This window comes from Mesocricetus auratus, unplaced genomic scaffold (genome assembly GCF_017639785.1).
Source record: "Mesocricetus auratus isolate SY011 unplaced genomic scaffold, BCM_Maur_2.0 Super-Scaffold_100676, whole genome shotgun sequence".
Taxonomy (NCBI): Eukaryota; Metazoa; Chordata; class Mammalia; order Rodentia; family Cricetidae; genus Mesocricetus; species Mesocricetus auratus.
This window is the reverse complement of record NW_024429266.1, coordinates 1160182-1173550: the sequence shown is the minus strand read 5'-3', so window position 1 is coordinate 1173550 and position 13369 is coordinate 1160182. Positions and strand designations below refer to the sequence as shown.

Sequence of the window (13369 nt, the reverse complement as noted above, 5' to 3'; positions counted from 1 at the left end):
ATTCATTTTCAGGAGAAAATACAAAAGAAAATCATTATAAATTTGCAGTAGAGGAAGAGGGCAACATAAAACAAACTGTGAAGGGAATAGTCAAAGTAGACTTCATTAAAGTTAAATACTATAAAGAAAACAAACCTATTTGTATATATATAAAATATTGGCTAGAATACACATTTTCTAGAACAAAAATAGTTCAATAGAAAATAGAAGTCATATTTGAACTTGTAAAAACAGAGCTATGGATGACAAACATTAAAGGAAGTTTAGTGTTGTTTGCATTAAAGAAATCTAATGAGAAGCAGAAAGTGCAAATTAAAACCACAGCTCAAGAGAATGAGAATTGTCAGTCTGTGCTGATAAGTATGAACTGGCAGTTTGGAAGGTAGTTTGATATTCTCCTTATAACTAAGGACAGTAATTTCTCGTAGCCAGGGATGCCCTCCACAGGTGTCTTGCTCACACACTACCTAGATGCACCTAGATGTATGCATTAATGCTTACTGCAGGATTGTTTTTGACAGCAAAACTGAAATGAACTTAAATATCACCAGTAAAATGAAATTACTGCACTGTAGTTTCATCATACAATGGGATTCCTGGAAGATAATAAAATTAACATGTCTCTAGTGACCTGAATTAACCCAAAAATGGTCTATAAAGGAAAGCAAATTGCTTACAAATACACACAGGTTACCTACAAGCTGCATATACAAATAAAATCTGTAGAATGAAAATAAAAAACAATAACATATGCTGATTATAGAAACATGGGTATGTAGCAAAAATTCCCCAAATAGGCTAATGGCATAGCTTCAATTCCAGAAGAGGAAGAGGAAAGGAACTGTGTGTGTGTGTGTGTGTGTGTGTGTGTGTGTGTGTGTCTGTCTGTCTGTGTGTGTGTGTGTGTGTGAGTCATCATTAGATAGTGATATCACTTCAGGTTTCTTTGAAAATAAGGAATAAGGAACAAATGTATTAGTATTTAAGTGTTATACCTGATAAATTTTGCTGCCACATTTATTGAGTTTCTTGTGTTATTTCCAATATCCTTTGCAAAGTTCAAATGTTTTCTAAATCAAAAATACAAAATCTGGGACTGGAGAGTCCGTTTAGGTGTACATAGACCTGGCCTGGTTGGAGGTCAGCTTCCAGTGAGTGAAAGGTTGAACTGGGTATGGCTGGACACGGCTGCTCTGGGTTCCTCAAGTCTATCATTTATCTATCCAGGTTTCCTCCACTGCTTTACATTCTCTGGATGAACACATGGGCAGGATGTGGTTCCCATCATGACCCCAGCTGCTTTCTTCAAGCAGCTGTTGGATGAAAAAGCCATGGCCATTGTATTACCAGGGTTGTTAGGGTCAGTGCTTAGGTCCTGGCAGCCTTAACAAGCCAGGTTTAGCCGCACCCATCCCCACCCTTAGTAGACTAATTAGACAAAGAAAAGCAGTGAAAGATTTGCTCAATATGCTTGTGTTCGGAAGAGTAACCAAGAGATACAGTGATACTTCCCCCAAAGGTCCGTCTTTGGGGTCCTGACTGGAAGTAAAAGAGGACAAGGTGTGGTTCCACTCATCATTGTCTGGGTTCTCACTCTCCTGCAAGGCGGTATGAAAAGCCGTCAAAACTGTGACATGTTATTGTGGCACCAGGCTTCAACCTCTACCTTCTCCAAACTAAGACTTCTGGGAAATTCAGGTTCCTTAGGGGTTCCACTGTCTTCATAGTCTAATAGTCACAGGAAGGGGGACCGGTGTCTTTAAAAATCTTCATTCCTGATAGGACGCTTACATTTCCATTTACTGTATAGAACAATGAGTAGCTAGATAACTCTGTGTCTAGGAAAACCAGGTTTCCATGAACAGGCTCTCCTATCATGTTCCTCTGAGTGTGAGGAGGCAAATCTCTCCCCATTTATAAAGAAAAGCTTCCCAGGTAGTTCTTCTGGGGTGGAATTCCAATCCTGTCCTTTGTTAAGGGCCTTGGGAGGGATTGCCTAACTTGCCTTGGTTACTCGTTCAGAAAATGGGGGTGAAAAGCTTACCTCAAGGGGTGTCAGGGAAGGTCGGATGAGACAGTGCCCAGGCTAAGGCCCTTCAGAGATGAGGAGCGGCCTTTCCTAAATATCCAGGAACCTGAGTTGCAAGCCCTCACTAGCTCCAGGTGGGGGTCTTAGGGTGGCCGGTGTGACAGGTAGGCTCCTTTCTCCCACCCCAGTTTTCTTTGTCCCAGATCAACCCAACCGCCACTTCTCTTACACAGAGCATCCTAAAGGAGCCACTGTTGTAATAACAACAACAAACAAGTTAGGAGGAATTACCCTCCCATCTCTCTTGTAAATGTCGACAGGTTCCATCGTTATATTACAATCCCAATTAAAGAGAAATTCCCCACTAAGCCATAAACCTAAAATGAAAAAAACCCTATAGGGATGAATCAGCCTCTTCCGTGAGCAAACCTGCTATTTATCCTTTTGTTGTCACCGCGAAAAGTGCGCTCAAATCCCCACTGAGCCGGCCCTGCATGCTGAAGAAGACATAAAGCTCTGGCATCCTTCGCTGGTCTGTCAAGACTTTCCTTGTAACGAGTCTCCCATGGATTTGATTATTATTGGGTATTAATTATTAATGGTCTCTCCTGCAGGAGGCCTGAAGGGGGGGCTTCTTTCCTCCTCAACCTCTATTTTGAACTGGAATTAAACAATAACCAGCCCCCCAACCCCCACCCCCGAGGATGGGGAAGGACAGAGAGGAAAATCAAGTGAGTCCCTTGCTGGTCTTCATCAAGCCTCCACTTGATAATCTGGGTCTGTCCTCCTCATTACGTGTGGGGAGAGCAGAACTGCCCCTGCTAACAGCGTCCTCCAGCCGCATGAAGCCTGCTCTCAGTCATGCCGCGGTAGAAACGTGTTGTCCTTCTGCCTACCTCTTCTTCCCCTACCTTCACCATCCTCTCTAACCCTGTCCTTTTTTTGGCAATTAATTTCATCTGATGGTTATGTTGATTTCGACGGCTTCCTAATGATCAGAAATATTTGGCAGATTAACATCATTTAACTTTCCTCTCCCTGGGGGCCAAGACACAGGGAGGAGGCTAAATGGTGCGGAAACAGCTGGAAAAGGCTCGAGTGAAATCGGAACCCTGTGCCAGGCACGTCAATGGGACAGTGAGAGATGGGAGAGGCCGGTGGAAAGCGAAGCTTCCTTAACAAATACTTACAAGGCTGAAAGATCAGAGGCAGAGCCCTGCACCCGCTAGTCATGCCTCCCTCTTTCATTCACTGTCAACCGCCCATATGCTGCCTTCCTAGTGGCGTTTTAAAGATGACTACACCTGTCAGGGTGTCTAGGAGGTGAAGACAGAGCAGATGTTGAGATTTGTGCCAAGGGGAAAGAAAGAAAATCCATGAGAAAGCTACTGCGCCTGGCGAGCGCCTCCCTCCACTGTCACTCTCCCCTGTTCCATAAGGCGACAGTGCCGCCATGGCGCTGCAAATGGAAAGATGGGATTTAATTTTACTGGCGTTCAATCAGAACAGAGTAATGTGTTTAATATCCCCGCGGTGTAAGTGAAGGGGAGAGATTCATGAGCTCTTGGGAGGCTGGGGTTCCAAGAAGTGCTCCCCTGTTTTCCCTGTGTATAAACACAGGCATTGTGGTGGAAACTAGGGATACTTTCAAGCTGGTATCTCCACCCTACACTCACATTGCCGCTTGAAATTCAAGCCTTCCCAATAAGGATACGACACTCCACAAAAGACCAACCAGATTAATACAAAGACAGGTGTCCAGCACTGAACCTCAGAGGACAGTGTCTTGCTTGCTACCTGTCATTTGGGAGAGAGATGCTTCTGGCTTGCAGGTGGACCAAGGATGTAAAAACCTAGACATGCCACCTAAAGTTCCATCTAAGATCTCATAGCTAGTAATCATGGAGCTGCAAAGGTGTTTATAAAATTGCAATAATCTATGAAACGATGTAGGAGCACAAGATTGTGAGCCATTGTTGTCTGCTGTAATTTTCTAATGTAATATATATATACATATATATATGAGAGAGAGAGGGAGAAATATGTATATCTATCATCTATCTATCTCTGTCATCTGTCTAGCCACACATATCTATAATGATGGATATCTGTTCATTGTGAATGTGCTTATACATGAGACTCTACTCTCCTGCATCAGAAATCACCACGTGAACTTATTAAAAATGTAGATAGCAACAAAAGAGGGTGGTAAAGATGTAAGAAAGACAAAACACTGTATACTTAACTCATTCTCATGCAGATATACAATTAAATATATACACATAATCATACATACACAAACACACATGACATGAGGGAGGAGAGTGGTTTACTTGGAGGGTGGGGTCTACAGGCATGGAGAAGAGGGCAGTGAAGTAGGGAGGGAGAATATGAGGGGAGCATAATGCTTTTTTTACCTACATGCTGTGTATGTACATGAATTTCAGATGAAACCTGTTATTTTGCATGCCAACCAAAACCATGCCTTCAAATAAAGGAAAATGGCATCCAAAAAAGGGACCCACTTTTAGAGCCACTGAAATAAATAAAGCTGGGGCTTCTCATGTCTGTCTTTTTAGTGTGGCATTCTCCGAAGAGCTGTCCCACGAGCCCACATTATATTTATATTGGTCTCCAAAACTTTCTCAAAGAGAACACTCTCCTTCCTACATGGTTTCCCAGAAAACACTTTGTGGTTGTTGCATACATTTTATTATTTTCCATTTAAAAACTTAAAAATAAACCAAAAATGAAACTCAGTGTCTGCCAGAACCCCAATTTGTTCTTATCCTTTGCTATAGAGGTATGCACATTCCTGCACTCACCGCAGCCAGGAAGACTCTGCACACAGTTACATCACTGTTATGTAAATTTAGTTAATTCAGTAAAAAAAAATCAAAAGTTAATCAAATTTGTGGTTGATTGAATGAACCATTTGGGAGGATAAAAAAAAATGGTCTTTAGTCGGCATCATTATCAGTCAAGAGAGTTGAATCAGCTCATGTGGAGAATGTATTGCTGCAGAAGCCCATTTCCTTAGTTTCACTCTCTTGTGAAAAAGCTCAGTCAGAGAGTATGCTCTTCTTCTTCTTATAACTTCTGCAAGTACAGCTAATAGCAACCACTGTATTAGATGGAAAACGACAACAAATGTTTCTGGGTTACAGAACAGCCTCAGGTATCGTTGATGGTACCCCCATACTGATGCTCACACACTCAGAGAATACTTATTAGCTAGATCTGTAGAAACGGCTGGTATGTTTGCATGCAACTGTGGGTCCATGGGAGTATACTCTTCAAAGACATCCTTAATACAACTGGGTCTATCTCCCTGACTGCACAGCACCGCAAGGATGTGCCAAGATACTTCACTCTATTCTTATTTAAGTGAGAGTTACTGGTGTACAGGAGCCTGTCACTTTTGCTTGTTCCCCTTGCCACTCAGTGGCTGATGCTACACAGTCAGCTGGCTCTTGTATCAGGACTGGCAGCTGTCCACTTGGTACCAGGGTTAGCTCTTAGAACTGAGAACTTGAGAAGGGACCACCATTGTCTGGCTCTGTAGAGAACAAGTTCTTTGTATTTTCATTCTGTCCATTTTCCCAAAGCCAAGCCTTTCTGGGTGTCCATTGCTTAATCATAGTAACAGCCCCTCACACTGAGCATCTCTTCTCAGGAGCACATATCCTCTCCTGCAGCTATGGTTTTGGTTCCTGTGCATACTTGTCTCGGCAATTCACATGTCAACCTATGATAGGCCAGTAGCAGTCTGGTGCCTGTTCACAGGTTCTATTTCTCAGTCCTCTTACAAATCTTGCCTAGGTCAAAAGGAGCTCTTGAAAACACAAATTAATAAGCAAATAATATATATTAATTGATTTAATATAAGTATTACAGGATACAAGAGCCTTCAAAGGGAAATGAAAACCAAAAGAGACAAGTTCCACTTGAATATATTCATGACTTTTCTGGGAAATGCTTTCTTTGGTGGACAAAAATGACTGGAGGAAGAGGATGACATAATAAACTCAACAATGTCCACTCAGACTAATCTCTGAACATCTAATGTACAGATAAAGGATGCCTCTTTCCTCCAGGAACATGAGGGCATCTTTCTCAGTAGAAGAGGCTTATGACACACTTCTGGAGAAGATCAGAAATGCCTCTGGCTTACTTATCTTAACTTGGAGAAGAAGAATGAAAAGAAATCAACATGAACTCCCTGCATATGTGAACTTCTCAGATTCTCTCAGCTTAAGAGGCTTAGTATGTATGTTGAGGATCAGGTTTGAGTGTTCTAAACTAAGGTCCATCAACTCATGACCCTCTGTGACTGAAAACACTCTTTTATCTTATTTGACATCCAGCTGAAGGAGGTTTCTGTTGAGTCTAGATTGCAAGTATGTCCTTTCGCCACTCCTTCCATGATTTGGAAGCACCCTAACCTTGTGACACACTAGAGAAGAATGGCTCCATGAAACATTGAGTATTATTGAATATGCAATCAGCATGTTGTGCAACCATTTGCCTTTAGTGAACATTCACAGGGTGCTGGGTACTTGGCTTTTGTTCTTGCCTTTAAATTGTGCACTATCCCTTGAGTGGGTGAATCTGACTCCACTGCAGATGACTAGAAACTGAATTCAACAGTCACGCAACGACAAAGAAACCAGAATTCAAATATAAATATGTGTAAACTTGAAAATTAGTGGTCTTTCCCCAAATCCCTTGTTCCTTTCTTTGCATGAGGCCATGTTGTTTTCCCTTCTGATGAATTACTGTGGAGAGCAATCATTGTCCTTTGCTCCATGAAGCAAGCCGTCTCCTACCCGTTACTCCGCCAAGCCCATAAGCCACAAGTTGTCATATCTCATTCGTTTCTTGTTCTGTACATTTGAAACTTGTAGGATCCCTTCCAGCACAAGAAAAGGGGAATATCCTACATCTCTAGACTGCCCTCACAGTCCTGGATCAAATGACTCCAGGTCTTAGAATTTTGCTTAGAATACACCCTATCCTCCTTACTAGTAATTTGATTTCTTCCAGAACACCTTCAGTTCTGAGATCCAACCCTCTAGACATCATCCTCTCTTTATAGAGTCTTTATTACCCTTGTTTATCTTAATAACCTTCTAGATATCTCCTTTAACTGCAGCTTTGGATGTGTACCCTCCACTGTCTCCCTGGCATAAATTCACATGTTTGGTCTTTAGCCTAATAATGTCTAACCTTAATGTGCCCTGTGGCTTTGCCTTTGTGTGTTGTATGGGTAGAGGTAGGTCACGCAGCCTCACCTCTGACAGTTACTATCCTGAAGAAACATCTAAAATTGCATAAAGCTAACATGAATAGAATGACTTATGCTTTAGTGGGTGGTATTTAGAGTCAAACCCATGTTATTAAAAAATCAATTAGCTATAAAAATTTTTCTTAGCTCCAAGTTCTCCTCCATTTGCAGCATGGTAGCAGTGGCCAGTTAGCATCTGGGTGTCCTCGAGACATTCGGAGCCTTCCATTCATCATACATGACATTTGCATATTGAAAATATCATACTTTATGCACATAGTCTCCAGGCTACTTTGGAGACTATGATTGCTGCCTAATCCTCACATAAATCAATGCACCAGGGAGTGCGCTGCTGAGCACAAGGAGAATCTGGATGCCCTGCTTCAGATGCTTCCTGGGACTGGTTTACTCTCTCCACATCCTCCGTAGATGCAGCGCCTTCATTTACTCTCTCCACATCCCCTGTAGATGCAGTGCCTTCATTTCCTCTTCTTTCTTGTTGCTATTAAAATTCTATTAGCCATTTGTGAGTATTATTTTATGCCATCTGCATTTTCTCTAAGTTATGATAGAGACAGCTGTAATAATTTGTATGCATTTTCAGGGCAGGAATTCTTTTTGTGGAAGAACAAAACCTTTCCTTTGCATGCTCATGTATCCAAATAGAAAGATGGATTGTTTATAAATCTCTTTTCTATTCCAGACATTGGCTTGTTTGCTGAGGAGTCAGAACCAGAAAACACTGAAAGAAGGAAGGCAAAAGTATTTGATCTCAAATAGCAAAGTATGAGTATGAGTCTGCTTTTTTTTCCTGAGGCACCTCTTAATCAAAGTTGACCTCACAACAACTGCAAGGCTGTGATCTGTTTTGGATCTGAAGGCAAATATTCAGGGCATCTTCTCCTTTCAGGTGCTGGTGTCTCAGTTAGCAGCACAATGCAAATAGCTAGTCTCTTTCCTGATTCACCACACAGGAATAGCTCCTATTCATCCTTGGGGAAGGTGTGGACTGTTAGAAGGCCAGAGACCTTCTCACTCTGGGAAATCTTCTCCTGAACTTGCTCTAGAATGGAAGAGTCATGAGCCAGAAGCAGAACACACCCCATATTTTCTCTTCTCTTATGTTTTTTTTTCCTTTCTTTTTAAGACAGGTGTCATGTATCACAGGATGGCCTCAACTGGAAATTTAGACAAGCATAACCTCGAACTTCTGATCTAATTGACTCAACCTAACAGGTGCTGGAGTAACAAGCATGTACTACCACATCTAGTTTACATAATGTTGAAGATAAAACTCAGCACCTCATGCATGGAAGGTGCTCCAACAAATGAGCCAAAAACCTACCCCCTTTTGAGGCACCACCCTACACAGCACACAAAATTAAATACTGGTAAATTTCAACTACGAATTTAAGGTGACACAGACATGGAAGTTTCTAGAAAGTGTTCCAAGAGGGTTGACTGAGACCAATCCTCTTTCTTTCCTCTAAAGGAACCCTAGGGAAGTCTTATTAGCATGCAGTGGTGGCCATGTTTTTTGCTCTGATGTCACCAGTGGCTGTTGAGGTGGCTTTCTTATTGAGCTTATCCTGGTATCAGCAGGGAGTGAATGGGCTTTCTTCTGTTGGGGTATTTGAGGAAGACAGGGTTTGTTTGTTTGTTTACTTGCTTGCTTGTTTTTACAACATAAGTTTGACCTTCTCCAAAAAGCAGTTCTGGCTAAATTCTCCAGGTGATACTCTGCTGAGCCTACATTTTCCAAAGACAAACAGTAAAGTGTCATTTAAGAACATGTATTTCTTCTAGTTGCATAGTTTGGTTTCTTTTGGAATCATAAACTCCATCTGTGTTTTTCCAGGGGACCACAGCACCTCTTCCTCGGGCTGCTCGCAGTTCCGTATAGCATTTGCCTTTGCTAAAAACAACCCTGTGTGGGACACCTGTGATACAACAGTGACCGCTGACCTCCAGACTTTGTTGATTTAATGTGATGGATATTAGTCTCACCACCTCTTTGTTGGTAATAGCTGCAAAGAAAGGAAACAGAATTAGGGGGAGAGACAGGAGATACAAAAAGAGATTAAAAAATAACGGCAATAATTTTGCAATGCCTCAAAGCAGATAAAGAAAATTGAATGAAATCACATATGAGAACCTTGAGCCCTGGGCTCCTGTGGTAGAAAACAAGAGGCTCTCTATAATTCTCGGATGTTTCAGCAAGTTGCAGGGCTTTGATGTGTTTTAATAACATTGACACCAAGTTTATTATTTGAGGGAGGAGAGAATGAAACACATCTGCAATACACAGAGACTTTCCTAGCCTCCTCAATCTAAGCCAAAAGACATACTCTTCAAAACGATCCCCACAGGAATAGCCCTGTCAGTCTCTGACTCATCACCAATGGGGACACTTTGGAATAAGAAACCTACAACCACCAGTGAACCAGCAGGTAACTTCAGCGAAGAAACAGCAAACTTGCAGGAAGGACCAGCACTCTGAGCAACGGGTCAGTTTGTGGTGTGAGAGGGTGGTTGGACTGACTCCTGCTGTCTTTCTGAGGACCGGTGCTCACTGAGCCTCTACTCTGCTTTCAAATATGGATAATAAATTATTCCATATGCTAGGGAGCCTGCTAAAGATACAAGCAAATGAAGTAAAGTCAGACAGTGCATACTCTAGGTAGCCAGGTGTTGGCTAGGCTAACATAACTGTCTAAGATCACAGGTTGATGGTCTCATACACTGATATTAAATATGCCTGCTGGTAAGGCTTATCTGAACTCAACTCTGCATGGAAGCCATTAGTCCTAGAGGACAGTGACTCTTTAGGTGTCAGATGCCTGACCTAGGTCACACTATACTTTCCTAGACTTCCTTGAAGCAAGTGGTTTCAACATGGCAGAGCCTGGTCAATGAGGTATAAACCTCAGTCTTCCAAGAACCCTGAGCTGGTTATCAGATTCAACAGATAAAATACTGAAAACTTTGCCACCTTAGACTTTAAGAAAGCCACAGATACATAGTTTTCTTAAATATTTCATGGGAAATAATAAGGCTAAAACTTGTTATTTGTCCAACATTTAAATCTAACTGGACATCTCATTTATCTGCCTCTTTTTAATTCATGCATGTATTTTTGCTTAACATATTGCTTTCTTCTCATCTTAACATCAACGTATACAGTTGGCCCTTGGCATTAGCAGGTTATGTGTTCTCAGAGACAACCAAGCAGAGATTGAACGTATTCAAAAAATAAAATCATGTCTACACTGAACATGTACAGATGTTTTTCTTGTCATTTCCCCAAAAGAATAGAGCATCACAACTGTCTACACAGAATTTACATTGCCTTAGTGTTATGAGTCATCTAGAGACAGTTAGAAGAATTAATTATGTTGTACATAAGCTTTAAGTAAATGTTATGTCTGTGTATATATGACATATATATGTGTGATACAGGCACTGGGTGTGCCGTTGTGAGGGTGAGTGTACATGCATGCATAGATTCAAGTAGTATGTCTGGTATCTTACTCTATGGTTCTACACCATATTCCCTTGAGACAGGGTCTTTCACTGAACCAGAAAACTCTTATGTTTCGGCTAGTCTAGCTGACGAGCACACACTTTGGACCTGTCTGTCTCTGATCTCCAGTGCTAAGGTTCTAGGTACACGTATCTATGTCGGTCTTTCCACATGGAGGCTGGGCGTTAGAAATCAGCTCTTCATACTTACAGAGCATCATGCTTACAGAGGAATCACTGTTGTCCACTGAGCCATCATATATAGGACACCCTGAGTCTTGCGGAGTTCCCCTCCAGGATGAAATGTTTCAACTCTGGGAATTGCTATACAACAGCTGGGCAGAGCTGACAACCACAGAGCAACTCATGACCTAATACAATGAACTTTATGGTATTTTCTTTACCTTAAAAATGACATTGACTTCTCAATTTCCAAATCCTATCTTCTTAACCCTGATGACTAATCTGACCTTCATCCTTCTTATAGTTCCCTGGCTTTCTGGGATGCTGGCCTAGTTCCTTATATTAGATACACTGTATGAGATGCCTTCCAAAAGCTTCTTATAAGGTTTGTCTAAGGTGAGGTCAGTTGCCAAGAATATGGTTGTTTGGTTCTTTGATTTTCCAAAATGTTGGCTCTGGCTAAGACTAGAGAATCTGTTGGGGAGCCTGGCCCTGAGCTTCAGTTTCTGAGTGTTGTTATTGTTTTTGTCCCCTTATCTCAAATGCAGACTTCCAGCTTGTCAGGAGCATGTGGTTTTCCTAAGAGAAACACTGTTTTCTCCACACCTTATCATTTTTTAGAGGAATCTACTTTCTTGGCTCAAATACAACAGCCCATGCTGCTTGATGTGGCCTCAGTCCTAACTTTGATCCTCTGGTCTTTACAGAATCCCAGACCACTTCTATATGACTCTTGTGCCTACAAACTCCTCTCACAGAGGACATATGCTCTGCTTCTAGTCTTCTTGGATGGAGCTTAGGTAGTTCTTTGCTGCGCTCCCACAGCCAGCCTAAGATCAAACATTTTTTCCTGTGGCTACACTGTATGTAACTAGCTCTTCCGAAACAATCTCCAAAGCCAATGAGGTGCAAGCATGGCACTCTGCACGCAGAATGGGAACGTTATTTATTCAACTTTGATTGCTAGGGCATCATTTGATGAAATATCAACAACCTTCATGCCTTGAAATGGAGGGAATAACTGCTTCCTCACAGAGACATTATTTAATTTGTCCTTTCTCAGAGAAGAGGCACATTCAGATTGGGAGGGATCACATTAAACCATTCATTCACACTGGCTCTTTTCAATTTCTATGCTGGGTTGTCGCTTCTCATCATTTTCTGTGCTCTCTGTATATTAAAATGTTTGCTCTTCTTTTCCATAACCAGGCCTGTGATGCTCAAGCATGGACAACAGAACCCAGGGCAAGACATCATCTCCTCTGTTCCTGAACAGTTCTTTGTGTAAACACAAAGTCCATGAACAAGCTAGATTCAAGGAGATGCTGTTTGGTTCTGTCCCTACTTCTTACCACAGCTATTGGTGGAACCATCTTAAAAACCAGTGAGGTATTATTGTAGACAGATTACCTCTGGTGCATTTTTACCCAAGCATTATTTCCCCTAATAGACTAGTTAAAGGTCGAGTTCCCTAGTTGCTTCTTAACTTTTCATTTAATCACAGTCTTTCCATTTAGTGTGTTTTCCCTGTGTATTTAAGCCAACATTGTGGGAACCCAAAATTGGAATATTCTCTGAAATATGTTGCTTTCATAGGTAACTATAATCCATTTTTAAGACGCACCTTATGCTCCAAATCTGCCCTTTGTATTATAAATCCAAAACACATTTTTATTCTAAAGAAAATTATAATGCTTCTTAGATTGTCACCAATAAAAGGGTAAAGCTTACTAATTTTTAATTTCCTTAGCATTTTCTTTCTAAATGAGGAACAGATTGTGGAAGGAAAAAATTGATAATCATAGCTTGCTAGCTGCTTTGTTAGCACAATCTATTCCTGAGATTTTATGAGATCTGGCTTACAAAGCACTGTTTGATAAATTGTTCAATATTTAACCATGATTTACCTGTACCATGTGGAAGAAAATTATGCTGATGGTGCTAAAAATCACTGGAACAGAGATTTTTACATCCCACAGAACATGTCAACACAGTGTTGAGTGTGAATTGCTCATTTGGGACACCAAGTGCTCCTCCTTTTAGGATCCAGGATTACATCTCAATATAAACGACTAGTAGAAGTCACCAAATTGAACCATTGTGTGGCACGGTGATACAGACCAGAGGTGAGGGATGGAAGGGTTCCCTTGCCACCTCTAGACGTCAAAGAAGTAGATTTCAAACCCAGTGGTAGCGTGAGCCTAGAAAACAGAGAATCACTCAGGCCATGTGGAAATCAACAGAACTCCCTCAAAGGAGTGATGAGACCCAGTTTTTTCCCTTTAAAGAAGTGACTTAATGAGGGAATGTGACATCCAGCTCCTCTCTAAGGTCTAGCGACCTGTATA

General features: G+C 41.5%; 1 long non-coding RNA gene across 4 annotated transcripts in view; it reads left to right on the top strand.

Moving 5' to 3' along the window:
* The window catches only part of LOC106022219, a 374747-nt gene that overhangs the window by 196613 nt on the left and 164765 nt on the right, over window positions 1-13369 (top strand). Inside the window, exon 7 of one of the 4 annotated variants that reach the window (XR_005874111.1) lies at window positions 8464-10582. The exons of the other annotated variants lie outside the window; for them this stretch is intronic. This is a non-coding gene — a long non-coding RNA (uncharacterized LOC106022219). Of the gene's footprint in view, window positions 1-8463; window positions 10583-13369 lie in introns of those variants that run through there. 4 annotated transcript variants of the gene reach the window in all.